Here is a 12,666-nt window from a genome sequence, read left to right on the forward strand (position 1 = left end):
CTCCTACTTCTCTCACTTCTTCACTTGAACTGAACAAATTTTCAGTTAGTGAACATCACAGTCAGTCTCTCAATGTACCTCTTTCATTCTTTTTCCTATTTTGGCTTCATTAATGTAAACGATTAAAAGTTATGGCTCGACCTGGATTTAAAATGCACTTAATTACTATTGTTTTTGTTGTTACTACTATTAGGTGCCATTGAGGTGGCTCCAACTCCTAGTGATCCTATCCACAACAAAATGAAATGCTGCCAGGTCCTGCATCATCCTCACAATTGTTGCTGTTTGAGCCCATTGTTGCAGTCACTCTGTCAATCCATTTCATTGAAGGTCTTCCTCCTTTTCAATGGCTCTCTACCAGACTTCATGTCCTTCCTCAGGGACTAGTCCCTCCTGACAACATGCCTCACCATCCTAACTTCTAAGGAGTATTCTGGCTGTACTTCTTCCAAGACTGATCTGTTCATTCTTTTGGCAGTCCATGGAATATTCGATTTTCTTTGCCAACACTATAATTCAAAGGCATGAACTCTTCTTGAGTCTTTCTTATTCATTGTCCAGCTTTCACATGCATATGAGGCTATTGAAAATACCATAGCTTGGGTCAGATGCACCTTAGTCCCCAAAGTAACATCTTTGCTTTTTAATACTTTAAAGAGGTCTTTTGCAGCAGATTTGCCAATGTAATATGTCATTTGATTTCTTGACTGCTGCTTCCATGGGTGTCGATTGTGGATCCAAGTAAAATGAAATCCTGACGACTTCAATATTTTCTCCACTTATCATGATGTTGCTTATTGGTCCAGTTGCGAGGATTTATGTTTTCTCTATGTTGAGGTGTAATCTATCTGAAGACTATAGTCTTTGAGCTTCATCAGTAAGTGCTTCTAATTCTCTTCATTTTCAGCAAGCAAGGCTTGTTATCTGCATATAGCAGGTTAATGAGACTTCCTCCAATCCTAATGCCCTGTCCTTCTTCTTATAGTTCAGCTTCTTGGATTATTTGTTCCACATACAGATTGAATAAATATGGTGAAAAGATGCAACCCCAAAGCACACCTTTCCTCATTTAAAACCATGCAGTATTCCCCTGTTCTATTTGAATGACTGCCTCTTGGTCTATATACAGGTTCTGCATGAGCACAATTAAGTGGTCTTGAATTCTCATTATTCACAATGTTATTCATAATTTGTTATGATCCACACAGCTGAATGCCTTTGGGTAGTCACCAAAACACAGGTAAACATCTTTCTGGTATTCTCTGCTTTCAGCCAAGATCCATCAGACTTTAATCTGACTTAATTACCACTAACATACCCAAGCCAAACCAAATCTGTTGCCATGGAGTCAATTCTGACTCACAGCAACTCTATAGGACAAAGAACTTCCCCATAGAATTTCCAAGAAGCTGGTGGATTTGAACTGCCAATCTTTTGGTTAGCAGCCAAGCTCTTAACAACTATGCCACCAGGGCTCCACTACTAATTAATATAAAACCCCTCAAAAGGTATTGACTTTCTATTCTTTTCTCCTTATCAATTTCTAAACATGTGTGATCCATACAAATCACAAACTTATTTCACAACCATTTTTCTCAACTATCCCCAATTTTTTTTTTATCCCAAATAAAGAGTCTTTTTGGAAGAACTCTCAAAACTATGCTAATTAGGTTTATTACAAATACCTGTTAGGCATCCTCACTGAGCCCCCACTGCTATTTTGGAATCTTTTTCTTCACATCTTAGTGATAACGTTACCAAAGTTTGTACATTAACTATCACATGCCTCTTCTACTCTCATGTAGATTACTATCTCATTTCCAGATCCTTAGAAAACAACCCTGTCTCCTAATTTGCAGAAAATCTCAAGCCGTTCTTCCTACTTTTTATTTTTCAAAAACAAAATTTTCCTATTCACTAGGATTAATTCTCTACATGTATTTTGTATTTCGTTCTTACCAGTAATTTTTTTAACGCATTTTCAATATTTCTCGACATTCTATTTCCTTTACTTTAACTTAAAATGCCTATAGGTTTACCATAAATAAAATACCAAATCCCTTCCATTCATTTTCTCTCTTCCTCACCCCAATCTTAGGTGGTGCAAATTGTTAAGTACTTGGCTACTGACCAAAAGATTGGTTGTTTGAATCTATCCAGAGGCCTCTCAGAAGAAAGGCCTGGAAATCTACTTCTGAAAGATCTCAGCCATTGAAAATCCTATGGGGCACAGTTTTACTCTGAAACACAAGGAGTTGACATGAGTCTAAATCTACACGTCTGTGACTGTCCTTTGTTTTCATTACCAAATAACTTTTTCCCTAACTGTGTTCACTTGACCTAACCCCCCCGTTTCAACATTCATGCTCTCAATCAATTGCAATATGACCTCCTCCATATTCCTGAAAGTAAACATTCGCAGTTTACTTCCTAATCAGCAAACTGAATTTTTTTTTTTTTTTTTTTTGGTTCTCATCCTAATTGTGTCTGAACTATTGGCTCATTGACTATGACTTTCTTATGTAACTTCTTTTCTTACTTGCCTTTGGGATCTTGCACTATCCAGCTTTTCATATCTATCTGTAACCTCATCTTTTTTGCCTCTTTTGCTGATTTGGACATTCCCTGTTAATATTTACTTACTCCACCCTGTGGTAATCTCATCCATATCTACAATTTCAAATCTCAACCTCTATAGCAGTAGGTCTGAAGCTTGTCTGAACACCTGGAAAATGAAAAATTACTAAGGACTACTTTCCATCTCTCAGTTATTCTAATTTATATAGTCTGGGCGAAGCTTGGATATTGGGATCTTTATAATTCCCCCAAGTCATTCTAATGGACAGCCAAAGTTTAAGCCATTGCTCTATGGACATCCTCTTAGTTCTAGTGACTAATTTTTAAATTGATGTTCTACCAATTCCTCAAAATCAGCAAATCAAAATCTCTACTCTTTTATCTGTTCTGGGTTGCATTAACAGCATTGCAATTATCCCAATCAGTTTACAATTTTATATTCTTCTTTTATCTCCTTCCTCTCTCATGACACAAACTTTCAATCATTTTCTGCAGGTAATATTGTTAAGCATCTCTTGTATCTTTTTCTGTAGAATCTCAACCTCAGCCACCCTTTAACACTTTATTGGCTCCTGCCTAGACTTCTGCAATAATCTATATCCAGCATAATTCTATCAGTAAAGTTCCCAATTGGTTGTTTCTATTTGTTTGTTTGTTAATAGGAATTATGGGATTTGACAAGTCAGAAATCCACTGGGCAGGATGGAAACCCAAGTAGAACTTCTCTGTTACAGTGTTGAGGAAGTAATCCTTTTTCTTGAGGAAATCTCAGTTTCTGCCCTTAAGGCCTTCAATGATTGGATGAGGCCCACTCACATTAGTCTGGGTAATTTCCTTTACTTAAAGTCAACTGATTGAAGATGTTAACCCCATCTACAAAACACCTTCACAGCAACATCTAGATTAGTGTTTGACCAAACAACTGAGCACCACAGCCTGGCCAAAATGATACATAAAATTAACCATTGTAATACTCTTCCAGAATAATATTCTCCAAAACCAGTTTTGACAATTTCATTGCCAGTTTGTTATTTACTCCAATTAACTAACAAATGTCATTCATGCAACATTTATGTCTCCTTTTCCTAAATCTATTTCCTTTAGCCAGCCTAGACTTCTCAAAAATTCTGGTCATTCATTCATCTTTTTATTCCTTTGCTTAAGTTGGCCTACTATCTATAACTTTCAGGGTCCAAAAAAAGGTATTTGGCATCACATTTAGTTTCAAAACTGACTGTGTTATCATGGAAAATTTTCTTAACTTCTCTTGGCCTCATTTTTTTTTTTTTTTAATCTGTAAGATTGAAATGATAATATCTATCAGAGTCGTGAAATTTCAATAAGATGATTTTAAAGACTCAGGCTAAAAATAACCGTTGCCATCGAGAGGATTCAGACTCATAGGGACCCTATAGGAGAAAGTAGAGGGAATGCCTGGTGGATTTAACTTCTGACCTTTCAGTTAGCAGGCTTACTTAATATTTGTTGAATGAATTTTACTAAATAAATAATGAAATCTCTTGTTAAAGTACCAAACAAAATCTTGCTACTTCTAAAGTTGGATTTTATGGAAGTTCTTAATTTTTTGCTGAAGAAACAAAGCTATGTGACTTTTGGCATTTTAAAGAAAAACACAGACAAAAAAAAAAAAGGGAGAAAGAAAAAACAATTAAAATTTGATTTTTAAAAAATAAAATGCATATAAAATTCAAGATCAGATACTCCTGTTGAGAAAGCCAGAGAACTAGCTTTATTCTCTGCCTACAATGCTAAGGATATGATAATGCTAGAAGGAAAATAACTTATATGCCTTAGTTTCAACATCTCTAAAATGCAGGCAAATTTTTAACTACCTTCTATGTGAGTTACGATGGTAGGCTGATATTATGTATGGGACTATTTTGAAGTTTTTGTTGTGGAAAGTTTCAAAGTACTATTACATACAAAGTGAGATCATCATTGTATATACCATAAATATTGTGTAGGTTTGTTTCTTCCCAAATTTAAAATATTTAATTTATTCTTGTGAGTCATGATTTTTTGTTTCTGTATCATTTATTACAGGTGATATTATCTGTTCTCCCTCCCTTGCTTCTCTTTGCTGAATGTGCTACTTGAAGTTGAGGCTTATCCAAGTTCAGCTTCCTCACCCATCCCTAGGGTTGTGTGCATTTCATACTAAAACATAAAACGTCTTTATTATAATTACAGCATAGTCAACTCTTAATTATCTATGATAATGGGTTACTGGGAAAGCTAAATAAACAAATGGGTTTGGAGATTGTCAACTTGGCTGAACTATCCTGTGCTGTTCCTTGGGAGGAGCAGAGAGGGTAGGATGAGGGAAACAGGCAGGTTGACTCCTCAGTCGCAAACGCAGTGACTGCCCAGAAGGTAGCTCCACAGATAACTTCTGAAATGACCCTGTGTCACTGCCCTCTGAAGAACAGAGGGACTGACAAATTTTTTTGGTGTGAATGAATAAATAAGAGGATTTACTTGATATAGTTCCAGTAGTGTAGCGGTCTCTTGTTTCACGTTTATCAGAAATTTGGTAACCAAGGACACTTCCTGTTCTGAACCAAATAAATGCATGAACGCCTCCCCCAAAGAAAGACTGTGGTAGTTCAAACTCCTGACTAAAAAAGCTGTACTTACATGATAGGCATTTCTGTAAGGTGCTCAGAAATTACGGGCAATCTGTACCGTAAAATATATTCCCTGCAATAAAGCAGTGAACAACAACGAAGCATGTTTTAATCAATGCTGTATATAGAATCATGCTTTTTTAAAAATGGCCCAATTTTTACAGCATTCAGAAATAATCCCTCCTCTCTTCCCTTGGAAACTGCAGCTAATTTTCCTATATTACATATCCAGAAAAATGTAAAATATTTGCTAAAATAGGTGAGAAGTATGGGTCTTCTAATTGGAAAATGATTGATGTAATTTGAATTCAACCAATGCTTAAATACCTGTCAGTGCTAGACATTTTTCTAGTGGCTAAGGATGACCAGATAAATAAGACACTGCCATTGTCCATTAGTTGCATAGATGGTTATATTGTGTGAGTTACAGAAGGACTCAATCCTAGGCTCAAGCTCTTCTAGACCTCAATGATACATTTCTATCAGTTCTTTTTTTTCTTTTTTCCAAAAGAAGGAACTAACACTAAAAGGAATATTCTAATTAACAGCAGCTGGGGTTGGGTAGAATTTGGATTTTTTTTTTTTTTCCAGAATTGGGACATGTAGGAGTTACACTAACATAGACTGTAAGGGATCCACTTTCTTGGAGGCAACATGTAGACAGAGACGAAAGAGCTCTATTTTAAGAGTTCAAAGTCCTGAATCAGTCATAATTTCACTCAACTATAAAACTTCAGCTTTCTGGAACTCTTACTCTTCTGTAGTATCAGGAGTTACATTACATGAATTACTAAATCCCAGCCAGACTCTAACTGGTTTAAGGTCATGAAAAAAGGAAGATGGGATTTTTGAGAAATACATAACAAAAAAAAACCCCAAAAAGTAAATAAGTAAAAAGGACTTAGAGACATTGAATCTAAGGGTCTTGGAGCATGAAGAGTCTAAGGAAATTGTGAGGATTCCAATTTGGATAACCAGATATCTGATTAAGAGTGTTAGAGAGGTTGGTAATTAACTTCTCAAAAGTGCAGGCAAAATGAGGAGAAAGTAGTACCCAGGGTGATACCAACCATCTGGGGAAGCTATAAACAAATTTTTTCTTTTTTGGTTGTTCCTTGACTTGTGTATTCTTGTTCTAACCGTAGGGAAAAATTCCCTTGGCAATATACAGGCAAACTCATTATTCACTTAGCATGGAGAAAGCAGTCTTCAAGCCTCATTTAATTTGTATCTGCAAGGAATGATGAATAATAAGCATGGGCTCTAATTATGATTCTAAAATAGTCTGGTAAAGCATAAAGAAGTGACCACCCATGATTCTAGCTAATAGTGGTATTAAGTGCAAATAAGGCAGAGACAGAGACTTACAGAGCCAGTTTCAGCTGAGCTTTCATGGTGATGGAGGCCTTTACAATAATGCGGTAAACGTCTACTTGGAATGACACATCACTGTAGCAGAGCCTTGTGTATTTAACTCTCACATCACATGCTCTAACTCCATTATATGCAGGCAGTTGCTTATCTGTATGTGCATGCATGAAAAATTAGAAAATTTTTAAGTTCAAAACAAGCATTTAATTTTTTTTAATAACTTGGAAATTCTTCATTTATAGACATTGCAATTCATCTTTTGTGTGTAATATAATAGCTATGTAATTTTCTTCCTATAAGTGGTATTTTGTCACATTTTGTCCAACATACCGACTGCTAGAATAATCTTTTTAAAATTGTGACTTTAGATATATATCATATCTGATCTCTTTCCAGTTGTATGGTGCCTATCATATAATTCCTTACATGCCAAAGTTCAGTCAGTTCAGCCATAAATTGTCTCCTATCTAGCTCAACTACAGTGAAATCGTATGAAAGAAAGAGGGTAGAAAGTTCAACCTAATTATTCACAAACTTGTCACTTGTTCCTTTTTTGTTATTATTTTGCCTAAATTAGTGTACTCTGACTGCCCCCATATTATGCAGGTTTCTGAAGTTATCTTTCCTTTTCATATTCAATGAAACCACTTGAAGCACTCCTCTCAAGTTGTTGTTATTAGTTGCCTTTGGAGTCGATTCTTCTTAAGTTCTTTGGGGGAATAAATGTTATCTCTACTATTTCCTAGGATTAGCAAAATTCAGGGAAACATTACTTCCGTCTTCTTTGGCTTCATATTTCTTTTCTCATATTAAGTTTTTATCTCTGCTTATTATTTAACTTCCTTCAGTTGCTCTCCTCTCTCGACTATAGTTTGTTCCATAGGTGGACACAGAACCTTCTTCTTCATGCTCCAAAATACAATACTTTTGGGTATAAAGAATGCTGTTGAGATTTGAGGATGATAGTGGTAACTGATGTCAGAAGAAGAAAAGGTCACTTCAAAAGTAAGACTTCAAAATTCATTAGTAATCTCTTACAAAGAATTATCTGCATATAATCACCTTCTAAGGCTCAAGATTTACTCTGTATTGCAGGATTATTTTTTCGTCTTTCTGGGGATTTTTTTTTTTTCCATTTTTCCCTCCTCCTGTTACCATTTTAATTCCTGAGCTTTCATTTATACAAACAAAATAAATTATTATACAGAATACCTAAACCAAAACAACACAAGCCACTGAGATAAATTTTTATTCTTGTCATAGTAAATTCTTCCTTTGCACAGCAACTTATTATTTTTTTCCTGATACATTTATATAATGGAAAAAAATTTTTTTTTTAATATAACACTCGTTTGCTTATTTTAGAAATTAAGTTATTGATTTAGTCACTCTTATCTTTTCAGTTATAAAAGTATTTGTTATAAAATAAAATGTACTGCAGTTATAATAGTACATAAATTCTCAATGCAGTTTTTGAGGAATAAAAGAAATCCTACATGTTATAGCATCATTAGCCAACAATTATAAGCATTTACCTCAATTATTTGTAAATTACTTTCTTTTTCTGTGTTAAAGCTGGTGTTTAAGTTTAAACCTTCTCATTTAGAGTTTCTAAATATTTCTAGATCACTTTTGAGTACTGGAAACCCTGGTGGCATAGTGGTTAAGTGCTACTGCCGCTAACCAAAAGGTCAGTAGTTCAAATCCGCCAGGTGCTCCTTGGAAACTCTATGGGGCAGTTCTACTCTGTCCTATAGGGTTCCTATGAGTCAGAATCGACTCAACGGCAGTGTGTTTGTGGTGGGTTTTTGAGTACCGGCAGTTATGACTACATACATAAATGACATGTTGGTTTCCATTGCAAATATTTATGACTTCAATCTCTTTATTCTGAGAAATATCTCAGAATAGTAAAAAAAAGATCTCATCTCTCTCTTCCCCCCCCCCCAAAACTTGATTCTTTAACATAAATAAAATAAATATTGCTGGAAATCATTTTTTTTCTTTTTTTTTGCAAAAAGTCAGTCAGGTATTTTTGGTAAATTGTCATTTGATGCCTGAGAGACAGTGTCTTAGGCTGGATTCTCTAGAGAAGAAAAACCAGTAAAACATATAAATATATATATATAAAAAAAAAAAACTCACTGCCATCGAGTCGATTCCGACTCATAGCAACCCTACAGGACAGAGTAGAACTGCCCCATAGAGTTTCCAAGGAGCGCCTGGTGGATTTGAACTGCTGACCTCTTGGTTAGTGGCTGTAGCACTTAACCTATATATAGAGTGAGGAAATATCAAGCTATATCAAGGAAATAGCTCATGCAGTTGTAGAGGCTGGAACATTCCAAGTTAGTGGGTCAGGATAGAGCCTTCTCCTGATTCACATAGCCACAGGGGCTGGTGAACCCAATATCAGCAGTTCAGAGAGCAGGGCTCTTTCTCACGGGCTGCAAAGCTCAACAAATCCCAGGAATCAACAGGCAAGACTGCAGGTAAGCTGCTAGCGCAAGTCCAAAGAACCAGAGTTCAGGGGAGCAGGAGCCAGGTACAAGATCCAGAGTGAGTAAAACCCACAAGTCTTACCAGAATGTCCACTTATATTCAATTCAGGCCAAATGCCCAAGGAATATCCCTTTCAACTGATTGGCCACTCACAGCAGATCCCATCATGGAGGTGATCACATTATATTAAATCTCACTATGGATATTATCACAACAGAGGACTGCCAAACCACTGAGAATCATGGCTCAGTCAAGCTGACACACAACCTTAACCATCACAGATAGTCTTCCTGACACATAAGTTACTTACACTAACCTCTCTTAGTGTTAAAAATGTTGTGGTCCATTCTGAGATAACTTGGCAATTTCTACCACCTTTGATTGCATTGTCTGTTCTGTGAAAAGACAATCCTTTTGGTCATGTCTCTCAACAACCAAATACAGCACAAAGTTAGGTTGCCTTACTAAGTTTTTAAAATATTTTTCATTGTGTCCCAAATAAATATAAAAATGTGGTCATCCTCCAAGGAAGAAAGTGTGCATTGCTTATAAAATTTGTATTAAATTTCATCTCATAGCTCTATTTTGGTCCTTTTTTATTCCACATACACACTTTTTATTTCAATGCTGCATTGTAGTAAAATATGTTAAATGTATTTTAGGAAGTAATGAAACTTGTAAACATAGCTAACTGAGATGACAAGAGAATGAACAGGTAGCCACTGTAGATCTTTTCCAAAAGCTAGCAGCAAAAACTACAGCGTAATCTACTGTTTAATCTGGTGGGTATTAAAGTTTCTTTTGACATAAATAGAAAGATGCATCCTTCTTTTATTGCCATTGACATATTAAAAAGTAAAAAATCAAGTTTCTGTTTTGAGACCCTCTTTGACTTGGGACCCTAGAGCCTGCTGTGTCTTTCTAAATCAATGACCTTCTTGGTCATCTTGAAAGTGTTTGTTCTGTATATTCCCTCCATTTTAGCTGGGGAAAGTCTTTAGTTACTCATCGGCTTTGATAGAACTAATAAACCACAGAGCTAATGTCACTGCTTTTGAATCATCAAATAGCACAAATACTGGGGCCACAGTCTAGACCTCATCAGTCAAATTCTCCAGGGTGAGGTTCAGGAATCTCTTTTTAACAAACACTGTAATTCTGTTGTGGATACAGGTTTGGAAACCACGCAGAAAGGCTCATGACTCAAGTTGGCCTAAAAGTTAAATCTCTAACCCAGGGCATTTTACCCCTGATTCTGTCCTACTTTTGAATTCTAAAACCCAGGTGTAAATTCCAACCCAATGAAACTGCTGTTCCTCACAGTATTTGATATTTGTACATTTTATAACCCTTTAGGAGATGACTTCAAGAGGGAATGATGTGGGCAGGAGCTGACAAGGGATACACAGCTTTCCGGTCCATCTTTCGGTTCTGTCCCCTACAGGTTATTTAGTTTTTTGTTCCATGATCTGTACTTGAAAAACTAAAAAGCCATTAGCAATCTCCATGACATACACCTGCACTTTACTAGAGTATAGTGACTCATGCAAATTTCACTTGCATAAAAGATGATGCTAACGTGCGTTTTAAGATAATAGATTGTTCTGAAAGGATATAAAACTTTCTTTACTGTCTTGTCTGAGGTATGGCAAATGCTACTTAGAGTGAAGAAAAAAGCCTTAAAAAAATAAGATTTGCAATGGAAAAAACCTTATCTCAAATATATGCCAGAGTATTTGTGCAGTAGAGTAATAGAAAAAAGGAAAAGAAAGAGGTAGTGTTCATCTTCAATATAGCATTTAAGCACATTCTAAACAAGGGTAGAAGTTTAGCTTTTCTTTTATTAATTACAATAATCATAGTTAACATTTAAGGAGCCCTGGTGGCACAAACGGTTAAGTGCTGAGCTGCTCTACAAAAGGTTGCTGTTCCCAAGGCACCTGCACCTGTGCACGAGAAAGACCTGGTGATCTGCTTCCATGAAGATTACAGCCAAAAACCTCTTATGGAAAAGTACTACTGCGTCACATGGCACTGTGAGTCAAACTGACTCAATGGCACCTAACAGCAACAGTTAACATTTATAGAATACACCTATATTCCAGGAACTATGCTAGCCCTTTAGATACATATCTAATTTCATGAACATTTATTCGCCAATACTAGGTGCTTTGTTAGGCACTACCCATTGCCATCCAGTCAATTCACTCATAGTGACACTATAGGACAGAATAGGGCTTCCAAGGAGTGCCTGATAGATTCGAACTGCCAACTCTTAACCACTGCACCACCAGGGCCCCTTGATAGGTACTAGGAATATATGAATGGAGTCCTAGTGGTGCAGTAGTTAAAGTGCTTGGCTGCTAACTGAAAGGTCGGCAGTTCGAACTCATGAGCCATTCCACAAAAGAAAGATATTTCTTTTCCATAAAGATTACAGCCTTGGAAACCCTATGGGGGCAGTTCTACTCTGTCCTGTAGGGTCACTCTGAGTTGGAATGGGCTCCATGGCAATGGGTTATAATGGGAGATATAAAAATAAATAATACAACTTCCTTTCCTCATCACCACTATTTCCAGGACAGTTTTTCTGTTCTGGAAACACAAATGATGTTCTTTTTTCCTGGTCACATATTGTTTGGCAAACAACTATGGCTCTTGTCTGTCAAGGATGTACCACAATCCTACACCCCCACTCTAACTAATTTGAGAAGAAATGGGAGGCAAAAGTGAAAATGCTAGGTGAGGCAGTTTTGAGTTTTAATGTCTTCTTAATCAGTTAGGGGGCTACTTTAACCCTTTGTAGTCTTTAAAATAATGAGAATAGAGCCATGAACAAAAAAGTAATTTCCTAACATTTTTTTGGAGTACCTGGGTGGTGCAAATGGTTAACATGCTCAATCGAAAACCTGAAGGTTGGAGGTTCAAGTCTACCCAAATATGCTTCAGTGAAAAGGCCTGGTGATCTGCTTTTGAAAAATAGCCATTGAAAATCACATGGAGCATACTTCTACTCTGACACACATGAGTCAGAATTGACTTGACACCAGCTGGTTTGGTTTTTATCTGACCCATATAGTAACATCTACAGAATATCTACATCTCAGTGTGAGGATATTATGTGAGAAAAGCAAACAGCCCAGTAGTGTGATAGTAAGCAGCCCTGTATATGCACAGATTATCTCTAGAATTCATAAATAACGCTTACCAGTGTATGGCTCTGAGGAGGATATGTGGGCAGCTAGGTGGCATACTACCACCTGTCTCTCAGTTTGTTCCACTGTGGAGCCTTGCATGTTGTTATGATGCTGGAAGCTATGCCACCAGTATTTTAAATTCCAGCAGGGTCACCCATGGTTTCAGAGGTGCTTCCAGAATAAGACAGACTAGGAAGAAAGACCTGGCAATCTACTTCCAAAAATTAAATAGCCCTTAAAAAACCCTATGGATCACAACGGACTCTTGTCCTATATTCCCCTTGAAAATATGTCCCCTACATTGAGAGGCACTCAAAATATGCAGTGGCTGCGACAATGGACTGTGGCTCCAACAAACGACTTCAATCTTG

The sequence above is a fragment of the Elephas maximus genome, chromosome 4, assembly GCF_024166365.1.
Source record: "Elephas maximus indicus isolate mEleMax1 chromosome 4, mEleMax1 primary haplotype, whole genome shotgun sequence".
Lineage (NCBI taxonomy): Eukaryota > Metazoa > Chordata > Mammalia > Proboscidea > Elephantidae > Elephas > Elephas maximus.